Here is a 13,006-nt window from a genome sequence, read left to right as displayed (position 1 = left end):
CAGACCTGGTGCAGCTGGAGGGAACGCTTTAAATTACTCCAGATTCATGTCAGTGTAAAGGAGATCAGAATCCATCCCCTAGTCTGAAGTCAGTCCGTGGATGCAGATGAGAGGCGAGTACAGCCCAGGCCCTTCAAAGCGCTAAGCAAACATGAACTAATGGTTGGTTGTTTAGTATTTAATTTAGGGATCCCTCGGCAGAGGAGAACGTAAGATGCAATCGCTTGGGGGGAGGCTTTTGGTGTGGAAAGGAGTTGGGTATTTTTCTTCCCTCCTTCCCTAGGATGGGGGGGCGGGGGGCGAGGAGTTCCGGCTTTTATTGTTACTTATTGTTTCTCTCAATGAGAACAAAACCCACCAGTGGGGAGGAAAAAATTATGCAGAAATGTGCCTTTGCATTTGTGTTGCACTCTGGTTTGCTTCACACAGATGGCAGGCGTCAGTGGATCAATGCTTCCACGGCACTGGCCCCCTCAAGGCTGCACACAGTCCCCTCTCGCCCCAGAATTGGTACCTACTGGGCCACACTCTGAGCTCAGTTATATGGGTGTAAATCTGGAGTAACCCCATCGGATGGTGTTACACTGGCACAGCTGAGATCAGGATCTGACCTGCTGACTCCAGATTGAACACAATGGGGTCCTGGGCTCTGACTGGGGCTCCTAGGTGCTACGGCAATACAAATAATAAAAATAATCCCAGGTGAGCTGCCACATCCCCTTCCCGAAGGAGTCACCTAGAAAGGTTCTGAGTCTTTGCACCAACAGGGCAGCAATATTATCCTGGAGAAGCTTGAACTGAATAAAGAGCCAATGGAACCAAGCAGCTCCCCCAGACTGATTTGGTCACAGGAATCCCTGTAGCTTTAGAGAGAGAAAGGCTGGAGTGAATGAGTCTGAAGGAGTGTGCTGTGTGCAAGGCAGAGTGTCTGTGAGTGTGTGCTAGTGTGTGAGAGAGAATATCTGCATGTGGGAATGAATAGGTGTATTTGTGTGAGAGAGAGCAAATGGTTGTGTTACAGTCTGTGTTGTGTGCGGAGAAGTCTGAGTGTGTAGTGACAATGTTGTGTGGGAGAGAATGACTGTGTATTGGGCAAGGCAGAGAGTGTGCACTAGTGTATGTGTGTGTATGATTGTAATATGGTGTGTGTGTACATGTACATGAGTGTAATATGGGGTGGGTGCGTGTAGATGAGCAAAATACAGGAAGGTGGCATGTACACAAGTGTAATATGGGGGGTGTACAGGAATGTAATGTGGGATGGGTGGGTACACAAGTGTAATAAGGGGTGTGTGCACACACAGCGTAACATGTGTGTGTGTGTGTACACAAGTGTAACATGGGTGTGTGCGCACAGTACAAAACAAACTCAGGCCAGAGCAGTAGTGTTCACTCTGAATTGGTGGGTGTTTTACTGGTTTATGTCACAAGCTTTAACATTATTTAAACACACTGTGCCAATCCCACGGCTAGCGCAGGCCTCAGGAAGTCAGTGCCATTACACCAGGGGTATGTTTGGCCCCAACAGGGTTATGGTTTTTGTGCCCTGAATTTCCTCATTTTTTGTTGCTTTTATTTTTAAGTAGAAAAGAATGTTAGGGAGGTTCTCAGAGGCGTGTTGGGTAAACACACACATACGTCTCTTTCTTTAAAACAAACGAACAGATTATTTACCTGATTAAATAGGTATTTTGAACAAGGTTATGAGCTTTTTTTTTTTTTTAAATGTCCTGTATTGGGCCATGTGGATTCTGGCAGAGCAGGTCTCTCAGGCAGTGCTTAGGAATAGCCAATGAATTTCCAAGCTACTACCAACAAGGCTGGAGCTATTCCTTAGCTCAGGGACCCTGTGGGTGCCATCAGGGCAGGCCCTAAATCTGCATGTGTAAAACCCCTTAAGACAACACCAAGGGGCAGGGAGGGGGGGAGAAGCACCAGTGTGACCCAAAGAGGGTTTGCATCGTCTTGCTGGGCTCTAGCCACCCTGGCTTCCGCTGGCACAAAATCAGACACCAGGCTCAAGTCCTGAAGGAGGGAGTGCACCACAGACTCCATTTACTGGCCAGGAAGTGGGTGTGGCCACACAGGGAGGTGGTGTGGACTGGATACCCTAAGACCAAGGGCACTGTCTGCCCTGCCCAAGTGTTGGAACAGCCCTCAAATCTGTGGGGAAGCTGCGGCTCAGTGGCGTTCACACCTGGGGAAGAAAAGCAGTGACCCCAATCTGAGGACCCCCCGGCCATACCCCTCCTTCACTGGCCTGGTCAACTTTCGGGCCTGTGGGCCCCCTGGTGGAGCAGGGCCATGCACCCAGCTGGCGTGGAGCTCTTCACCTAGGTTTTACACCAGCAGAAGTCAGAGGGACCAGATCCTGATATCTCACCGGCTTCCTGTTTCACTCATTTATTTAAAGACCCCCAAAGCCATTAGGCCACGATGCTCATTTCCAGCTTGAAGAAATCAAACTCCTACTTTAAAAGGACTGTTGGCCAACACACCTAGCCTCCACTGCTGGGTGATTCCTACCACCACGATTGTTGGGTCTCATCTTTTAAATCTGCTTACCACTCCTCCATAATCCATGCAGACCAGAGAGCGACACTAGCCTAGCCAATTTCTAGTCAGTGCCCCTTCCTGGTTCCCAGGCCCCAGCAGGACATTGTAATGTCAAGCCCCTGCAAGGGAATATTTTGCTCCTGTATTTCTATTAATCACAGGGTTTGTACAACTTGATTTTGGCCTGGCACCTCCTTTCAGGGCCTAAAATTCCTGAGTCTCCCTTATGTTTCAGACCATGAGAAACATCCTGTATGAACGCAGATTTCTCCACTCTAATATTTCCTACAAACATACAATAATTAAATGGTAGGAGCTCTTTTACCCATCATCGTCATCCGCTGAGAGCCTGGGTTCTGTATTCCAGACCCCAGGCTGAAGGGAGCACACACAGAATAACACGCACGGGTCAACAAGTAGGCACACACACAGTGTACACACACTGTCACAATGACACACACACACCTCCTGAATGCACCTGTGCTCCTGCACACACAAAAATGAAGAGTCACACATTAATATATATGCACACACAGCATGCACAGATGCACACGGCATGCATGCACACTCCTACAATAAAACAACATGCGCATACACTCAAATGCACACACATCCACACACCCACACTCACTCTCTCTCTCTCTCCCCCCAGAACTCCCACTGCAGATTCTGGTGTGGACTTCTCACCATCACTCCTGCTCCTCCTCCAGAAGCCACCTGCTGAGGAGCGTTACAGGTGAAGTCCAAGCCCTGGAGCTGACGCAACTGGCAGGCTGATTTCCTATCTCAGTGATCTCCAGTCACAGGATCAGGCTTTATTTCCCCATCCTCCCTCCCTGCCTCTTACCCAAGAAAAGAGTGCTCTTCCCTCCCACTGGGGCCACTTGGCTTCCTGCTCTGCTGGGACCCTTTGTGAAACCATTTAAACAGAAGCTTTGCCCCCCTCCCCACCACTGGGTCTGACCCTCCCAAAGGCAGAGCTGGCTTAGCCCACACTCTAGCTCCTGGACATGCTGACCCCTGAGACGCCTGGAGAGAGGGCAGTGCCCTTCATCCTGTCCTGAACTGTATTGCAGTATCAGCCTGCAATGTCTAGCAACTGCCACATTCCACCCCAGAGGTGGCTGCACTTCAGAGGCAAGCGAGGCAATCTCTGCGTGTCCCTCCTCTGCCTCCAAGGGGCATTAAGAACTTTAATTAATTAATGTTTGCTAGGTGCTTGAAGATCCTCAGATGAAAGCTGTGATGAGAGGGCAAGGGATGATTAATTATTATTATTACAGTTTAATCTTTACCCATGAAGGCTGCACCAGGGTTGATCAGGGGACTTGCCACATTTCGGAGGGACAATGTTACATGGGACATCATGCTCTGCGCATCTCCTCCCCCTTCATTTTTCTATTTCTCTCACTTTCCATTTCCTTTCCTTTCCTTCTCTCTCTCCTCTATTGGGACTCACCCAAGCACCTTCAGCTCTAGACCCACCTGGGCTCTGGCTCTTGGGCTGGGGATCTGGCATCTCCAGGCTCCTCCACTCCCTTTCGCTCAGGGAGTTTATTAGGCAAACGCTCGTGCCCTATTTCTGTAATTTTGTTTGATTTCTGTTTCACCAAGGGAGGCGCCCAGAGGCCTCGGGGCCTGGATGGCAGGAGCAGACAATCCGTGCTTTCTTCCCCTTTCCTGCTCTTTCACTCCTTTCTTCTCAGTTCAGTTTCAGTCGCTTTATTGGCATGACAAGCCCAGCAAGCACTGCCAAAGGGACGCTACCGAGTATCAGTGAGCAGGGTGGTGCTGTGCAGGGCCAATGGGCCTTGGCACCTGGGCCTAGGTCATGCTACTTACTATTCCTTGGGCTTTATTCAAGCCATTTCACACTAGTCTCCCTCCCCCCGCCCCTCCTCCCTTCTGCTCTGCCAGCGATCCCAGCTCTTCCAGCAGGTGTCCCAGCCGAATGCTGCTTGGCACCTGACCACTTCCCCTGGGGACTTACTGTACCAGGAGCAGGCCACGAAGCAGTGAATGCACACTGAGGAAGGCCACAGGCTGCTCAGGGGCCCAGAGGGTGCTCGGGGGAAGGTGTTCAAAGCAACTCACAAAGAGCTACAATTAACAATGACAATTAAAAGGGCAGCCCTGGGGGGAGCTGGGGATTTGGGGTGGAGCCAAAGGGGGGGGTAGTTTTACCATGGAACTGAGTCCAGGAGTGAATGTGCATGGCCCTGAGGTGTAAGGACAGTGCCCATGAAACCAGCAAATGCCTCCCTGGTCTAGCCCAGAGCTCCCTGCCCCGGAACTACCCAAGACTCCATCTCTAGATAGAGCCCTCTGAAAGGCACTGGAAGGCCCATTAGTATTAATTAACATTATTATTTATTATTAGTTTTACTGCAACGCCTGAGAGACCCAGTCACGGACCAGGACCCATTGTCCTAGGTGCTGTATAGACACTGAACAAAAAGACAGGCCCTGCTCCAAAGAATTGACAGTCTAAGTGAATCTGTCTCCCTCTGGCGCACATGCACACTCGTGTGCAAATACATGCACAAGACACACATGTAAAGGCATGTGTCCAAGCACAGACACAAAAAAGCACGCACACATACATTCACACATTCATGTACTCACACATAACCACGCTGTGGTGCAAACACCGCCATACTGCACATACCAAGACACCACCCCGGGTCTTGCCTGGGCATTAAGATTATGGCTGTGATAATGAAGTGGGTATCAGCAGTAAAGCCCTTCTAAGTCCAGGTTGCAGCCCATGTGCCAAGGAGGGGCCATATTCCCATGCCTCACTCCCAGAGCAGTGTGTGAATGGGCAGGTCCTAAAGGCTTGCCCGTAAGCCAAGGCAGCAGAGTTTGGCTTGGAGCATAGACGAGCACATGGTGGCACTGCCCCCTCTCTCACTGCCCTACCCAGGGCAATGACTCTGTGTGAGGCCTCAGGGCGGGACGGGGCTTCAGCAGGTGCATGGTGCAGGTGGCTTGGTCCCCCTAAATGACAGAGACACAATGACAGAGAGACAGGCTTGGGCTTGGATTTTAGGATAGAGTCCCAATACCCCGATGGAAAGTGAACTTGTGCCAATGCCCAGAGCTGACCTGGCTGAGGGGGAGGCAGGGGAGAGGAGGGTGGATGGGACGGAGGGAGTGGTGACTGCACTGCAACTGCACATTGATTCTTCCGTGGACATGGTGTGGGGGGTGTTTCAGTTACATTAGTTTCTGGAGTTAAGCTGTTTGGGATTGGAGAGGAGACAGGGCAGAAAGGAGGGAAACTAGAAGCAGGCTGGGAAGTTCCCAGCTCCCTCTGCAGTTGATAGGTTCTCTTGGTGAGGACGCAGCAAGCCAGAGCCTTGCTCTGAAACTCCATGGAGCAGGAGAGGTACCTGAGGGGGCTGGGATGGGACAGCACAGACACTCAGTGACAGCTGTTGCTTGGAGGCATGCAGGGTACCACTGGGGGCCGCTATGCAGCTGAGAGCAGCTGGTTCCCATGGTACAACAGCCCTGGCCACTTGAAAGCTGTCCCTGCGCTCGCTTTTGTGTGGGAAGCCCGGTGGAGTGCGGCTAGCGAGCACTGACCTTCCCATGAGGAGGCAGGCGGGGCTGGCACTGGAAGGCTGGCCCAGGACTCGGCATGGTTAGACTGGCAATAGGGGGAGAGTGAAGGCAAGTGACAAAGGGGACAGGGAATGGGGGAAAGGGCAGAGAACAGAGCCCTGGGAAAGCATTTGGTGGAAAACGAAGGCCAAGAATGCTCCATGATGCAGCAAGGACTGAACGAGGGGAGATTCCCCATCAGGCAAACAGGAAGCGACGGGGAAGAAACTCCTCATGATACTGTGTGTGAGAGTGTCTGTATGTGTTGACACTATGTGTGCACGAGTTTGCATGGGTGCTGACAGTGTTTATGTGTGTGCACATGCTGACATTGTGGGTGGATGTGTGCGTGTGCTGACATTACATGTGTGTGTTCTGACAGTGTGTGCATGTGCTGACATTACATGTGTTCTGACGCTGTGTGTGCACGCTGACATTACACGTGCATGTGATTTGACACTGTGTGTGCCTGTGCCGACATTGCGTGTGCATGTGCTGTCACCGTGTGTGTGTGCCGACACTGAGTTTGCATGTGTGAGGGTGCTGACACTGTGCATGTGCGTGCCGGACACAACAACGTGCAGAGCTAATAAAGGCCCCGAAGGAAGCATGGCCGTGCAGGAGGCTCTGACAATGGGCCAGGAGGGGGCAGGGGGAGGCAGTGGTAGGCGGAAAGTGTGAGGCAGACGCAGCGATTGCATTACTGAAGGAGCCCGGGTTGGCAGTGCCGAGCTATCGTCTCTGTAATCCTGTTAGCCAGCAATCTCCATTCCGAAAGAGCTTCATTTCTTTGTGAATATTTGTAAACTAGATATCTAATGGAAAATTATAGGAAAATTATAGTGAAATTCATGACAAAGAAATCCGATTAGCCTTAATTCAATTATGCCATCTTAGCCCACACAGCACATTTCCCATTTTTTTCCCATAAATACCAATGCCAGGGGTCCGGGTAATCAAATAAAATTGAAAATCATCTTCCCATTAAATTCAATTAGCTGCAATTTCTAAAGCCTATCAGAGATTTTAATTACTAAATTATAAAATTCTCCAATGCTAAATTGAAACTAAAAAAATTGCACATCCTTATATTTCAGAGGGAAAAAAACCCAGCAGAAACCTTGAAAAATACCCTTCGCTCCCATCACAGCCCACATGAGGAGGGTCATGGGAGCCTTTATCAACAGGATGACTGTGGAGATGGCATGGACTGGGTCTCGGAGAGAAAGAAGAGGATGAGGAAGGTGGCTGTCTCCCAGGGAAGGGGCAGTGATGCCAGCTGTCATTAAAACATAGACCCCAACCCCTTCCTAAACCAACTCTCTGTTTAAAAAACTAGGTCAGAAAACTCCAGCGCAACCCTCGATCCTTTCTCCAGCTTGAGCTCCCGGACTTGAGATAACTCCCCATGGAAGCTGAGCTTGGTCATCAAAATCATGCACTCCCACCTCGCTCATCCAGCATTCGGTAACCAGCCAGCGCTCTGCTGGTGGCTAGGGGAATGACCACTCAGGGCGATGGGAGTCAGTGGAAGTTTTGGCTGCATAAAGGCCGCTTAGTGCAGATCCTAAGTCCCCCATCCAACAGCCCTAGAGGCCCATGCAGTACGGAGGATGGTATCTAAGGGGTACTTAGCATGCCTTCAAGCGATGGGCAGAGGAGAGCTGCTGTACTCCCCAGCTGTATAACTGACCCCTGCTGCCACTCCCCAGAGCAGCTCCTGGTAACTGACGCTCCTCCTGACCTCTTCCCTGACAAAATCCCCAAAACACAAAATCGAACAGGCTGCTACGCCCCAGCCCCACATGGAACAGAGCCCAGGGAACCCCAACTGTTACCACCAACGATGCCGCCCCCCCAAGTCCAGGTCATGTATACCAGTGACACCACTGGCTTCAAGAGAGCTCCTCTGGATTGACACCAGACTAACCTGGGTACTGCTAACCCAGGGTCCCTTCACATGAGTTAACAGCTGCCGTCTATGCTGGAAAACAATTCCGCCTGGTCACTTAAAGGGTTACGTGAGCGCTAGCAAAAATAAATCCCACTTTCTTGCTAGTTTCGCAGCACTAACTAGGTGACAAAGCTGCTGCTGCTGCCTCCGCCACCTGCCCAGGCTGATACCAAGTTTAATTTGCTGGGTGCCCGAGAGTGGCCATGAGGGGAGTTGCCCACAAACTGAACAAAAAAAAAAGCTCATGATCTTGGCTTTTTCTTTAATAAATAGGCAAACTGGCTGAGCCAGATTGTTGGTTGGGCTCCCGCTCCTCTTTATCACCCTGCAGCCTCAGTGACACATTCTCCAAATCATCAGCATTTTGCAATGGGAGCTTGTTACCAAATACCATATTTTTTGCCAGGGAAGGGAAAAAATATTAATCAATAATTAAGAAGACCAAGCAGTGAGAGGTTGCTGGTTGGCTGGTGCTGCCGCCTCCGCGGGGATTGCTCAGGCAGCTGGCGCTGGGCCCAGCGCGCACCTAGGTTGTCGGCTCGCCCTGGAATGTGGCATTGGCACCTGAGTGCTACTTTATTTTACTACGAATTAATCAAAGTATCTTCTGCAAATGTCTGCCACTAAATCACCACTGGCTGCGCTTCAAACACAATTCCCCTGTTCCAGGGACTCAGCACAGGGAGATTACCAGCTTCAGGTGAAAGGCTGAAGGGGGGTTTCCTCTCGGCAGAGCTCCCGGTATCCCCAGCCATTGGCCTCCCTCGGCTGGAAGAGTAATAGCTTTCCCACGTCTCTGCTCCCATTCACAACAGGAAGCTGCAGAGATGGTCAGGATACGCTGGGGAAAATCCAACCCCACTGTCTCACTCCAGTGCAGTTACACCAGCGAGGAGTTGGGCTCAACTTGTCTCTGTGCGTCTAATGCAGGAGGAAAGGAGTGTATTTGTGCACTGTGAGTTTGTGTAGTTCTGTGTAAGTCTCTATGCATGTGAGAGCGCATGACCACATGTGTTTGTGGGGCTGTGCATGTGTGTGCACGGTTGTATATTTGCATGACTGTCTGTGTGTGCATTATGGCCGTGGGGGGGGGAGGGGGTATAGTTGTGTGTGTCCAGCTGAGCATGCATAACTGTTCATGTGTGTAGCCTCACAATTATGTATACATGTTTCTTAGATGGTGCTTGTTAAGTGAACGAGTGCCCTTCTAGTCTGAAGGGCAGTACCCCGATCCTGGAGCACAGTGGTGATGGGCACATGTCTTGGTCCTTTGCTCTTGGCTTCCCTGCCTCTCTCTGGAGAGGCAGTGCTGCCCTGAGCCGCGGATGCGTTGTATTCCCCTCTCCACACTGCCTGTCTCAGAACCCTCTCATATTTTCAGTGCTCAGTAGACCGTGAATTCTCCTTCAGACCAGTTACAGGGTTATTAGCTTCTCCTGACGCCAGTAACCACCAAACTTTCACTGGCAGCTCGGCCTTTGCCTGAGAGACACGCAGCTCTCCTCCCTGAGCCTGCCCCTCTGCCCCACATCCAAGGGGATGGAACTCTAATCAAGAGGGAGCCACGGAGGGGCGTCTCACACCAGCTAGCTACAGCTAAAGGCCATACCTAACCTGAGAGACACAACTGTTGTGGAAATGAGTTAGAATAGAGAGAGAGGGAAAGAGAGAAGGAGAAAGAAAGGCAATGAGACAAAAGACAAGCCAACAGAGAGAGATGGGGGAGACAGCATGCTGGCCCCCTCCCTCCAAGCGCGCCATCCCGCTCCCCCCACCTCTGGCTCAGAGCCACCTCTGTCTGCTCCCCCACCTCTGGCACAGAGCCACCTCTGCCTTCACCCCCCCTCCACTGGCACAGAGCCACCACTGCCCGCTCCTGCCTCCACTGGCACAGACCCACCTCTGCTTTCACCCCCCCACCTCTGGCACAGACCCACCTCTGCCCGCTCCCCCCACCTCTGGCACAGACCCACCTCTGCCCGCTCCCCCCACCTCTGGTACAAACCCACCTCTGCCCGCTCCCCCCTACCTCTGGTACAAACCCACCTCTGCCAGCTCCCCCCTCCACTGGTACAGACCCACCTCTGCCCGCTCTCTTACCAGTGACATGAAGCCACCTCTGCCCCTCCCCACCCAGCAGTCCAGCCCTGCCCACTCTCCCCTTGCTGTGCAGGCTGGCTCCTGTCAGGCTTCCCCCTCTCCCAGAAGCTGACTGAACATTTCTCAGCAGAAGTCAGTTCTTGGCGCAGGGATGTTCCTTTTGAAAGTAAGCAGCTGTGGCTGGCGAGTGTCATTGCCAGGAGTTCCTGCGTGGCCCCAGGGGGACTGCGTTGCGAAAGGTGCACAGGAGACTAAAGGTGCCCATGGCACCTTTTCAGAGTCAGGCTGTTCTCCCTGGGGCCCAGGTCAGATCCCACTCGTGGTGATTTTATCCTTCTTGCCTACAGCAAATTCAATCTCTGCTTTCAGCTGGACACCTGCATTTCCTGCCCTACGCAGCTACATGGGGCTGTTGCAGGCAGTTAAACAGGGCACATCTTCCATCCCAAGGGGTGGCTGCATTTCTGTGGGTGAAGGGATATCATACAACTATCTATCCACCTGCTATAGAGTGCAAGGAGCTGAAAGATGTCAGAGCTATTTCACTCACTAACCTTACAGCATATATGGTCTTGGGCTGAAACGATAACTTATTCTCTTCTCTCCACTACACATGCACGGGGGACATGCACAGAGACACTCAAGATAGTGCACGCGCACGCGCACACACACACACTCAAAAGCTGTGGAAGCAGCCAGAGACTGGGGAGGGGTCTGTTGCTCCAGAGGCATGTTTGGACGTCATTGCCTAGCTTCAGGGGCTGCAACACAGAAAGGAGTCCAGGAATATTCCTGAAAGCACAGAGACAACTTGACAAAGATCTCACCCCAGCAGCACCCTGCCTCCTCCCTCTGCCATGAATGACAGAGCCCTCCAGCACTTCCATCCTACCCCAAGCAGGGACTTCAGAGCTTGGGGTGGTGGAGGGGGAACAGTTCAGACACCATGGTGATGGGCACAGTATAGAAACCTGAAGAGACCAGGAAAAGAAACTCAAAGTTCCTGCTCCTCTGAGATTTCTTCCCGGCACTAAAGGTTGCTCTCCCAGGTGTTGCAGTTGGATCGGTGGGGTCATCAACATGGCCAGATCCTAGGGAATATAGCTACGGCTCCCACCATTGAGGTTAAAATACAGCAGGAAAAAGGCCCCCTCTTCACCTCCCGACCCTCTTGATGAAACCAGGTTGCATTGGGGAAACATCCCCAGCCCTCCCCTCTCCTCCAATCTCCATAAAGGAAGAGCTTTGTGCAAACAATAGATCAATGGATCCCCGCCCCTTCAGAAGGAAAACAAACACCAGGATCACCGCAAATTAGAGAATGTTTCGCTTCACTTCATCCAAACAGGCTGACAATTTTTTTGGGTTGTTGCCACGGCGACAGAATAACACAGCGTTCAGCCTGTTGCAGAACAATCAATTAAGTTAATGCCTCCCAGTGCCTGTTTACTCTTCCATTTAGGAGGTGCTGCTGCCTCTCTCTCTCTCTCTCTCATCATTGCATTTTCTCCTCCTTTGCTTCTCTTCTGCATTCCCTCCTTCATTTCCCCTAAAATAAAAGTCCCGCCCCTTAATCTCCTCTCCTGATTACTAACTTCTGGGAATGACTGCCTCGAATCAAGTTTTTTCTTCTCTCTCTGCCTCATGCTCTCTCTGCCCCTCCCAGTAATACAGAGACGGGCCTTGGGAACACAACACACACCACTCCACATACCTTTCCTTTCTCCCCTTGCAGACTGGCCAGGAACGCACAAGGTCTCTACTGACAAGTTATCACCCCAAGGGAAGCAGGGGCCACTCCCCAACAGAGACAACAGTAACTTTCCCATTCAGGGACTTGGATCCAAAGCCCACTAAAGTCAATGGGAGTCCTTCCACTATTACTCTTCATTAATTATATTGAGATAAATCCTAGAGACCTGCATAAGAGCTCTGTGTAAGCTCGAAAACTTGTCTCTCTCACCAACAGAAGTTGATCCAATAAAATATATGACCTCACTCACCTTGTTTCCCCAGGACCCCAGTCACAGATCAGTCTCCACCGTGCTAGACACTCCACAGACACGGACCCCAAAGGCTGTCCCTGAGCAGGCTTTGGATCTGGCCCCCCAGTATCCCAATCCAGTACAGCATTTAAGCACATCCCTTTGGCTTGGATGGTGCTTAAGCAGGTGCTGAAAGTTAAGCGTGTGCTTAAGTGCTTTTCTGATTTGAGGCCTAGACTGGGAGAGCGGGAAGGTGATGTGTTGGCCCTTGGAAGGAAACATGGGCAAGCGCAAAACAATGTTACCTTTTTTTTTTAGATTTTTAAAACATTACAAGCACTGAAAGCGTCCCCTACCCCCACCCTGCGCCCTAACGGTCTCCAGGCAGATGCATAGTGCCAGACATCGGACAGGGCCATGCACTTCTCCCCAGTGATCTCACAGGTTTCCTTCTGCACCTCAATCAGCTCTGCTGCCTGTTTACAGTCACTTCCACATTCCCCCCGTGCTCCTCAGTGGTAACGAGCCGGAGCTCACACCGCACTTCACCAAGGGAATAAATATGAGAGCTCTGTGCGATAGCAGGGCCAGGGCACAGAGAAGCAAAGTGACTTGTCCTGAGCAAGTGGCAGAGCCTGCAACAAAACCCTGGTCTCCTGACTCCCAGTCTGGTCACAGCCCTTGCCCCCTGCTAGCTCACCAGCACAGCACGGTTGTATGAAAATACATATAGATTCCAAGAGGTACTGTAGCCCCCTCCTTCTGAAAACAACATTTAACTGAAGGGGCTACAGTAAACTAG

General features: G+C 51.4%; 1 protein-coding gene across 2 annotated transcripts in view; it reads right to left on the bottom strand.

Moving 5' to 3' along the window:
• CASZ1 (castor zinc finger 1) overlaps positions 1–13,006 on the bottom strand; it is a 263,964-nt gene that overhangs the window by 127,570 nt on the left and 123,388 nt on the right. The window lies entirely within an intron of this gene.

This window comes from Natator depressus, chromosome 18 (assembly GCF_965152275.1).
Source record: "Natator depressus isolate rNatDep1 chromosome 18, rNatDep2.hap1, whole genome shotgun sequence".
NCBI lineage: Eukaryota > Metazoa > Chordata > Testudines > Cheloniidae > Natator > Natator depressus.
The sequence above is the reverse complement of the archived record's forward strand: the minus strand, read 5'-3'. Positions and strand labels throughout refer to the sequence as shown.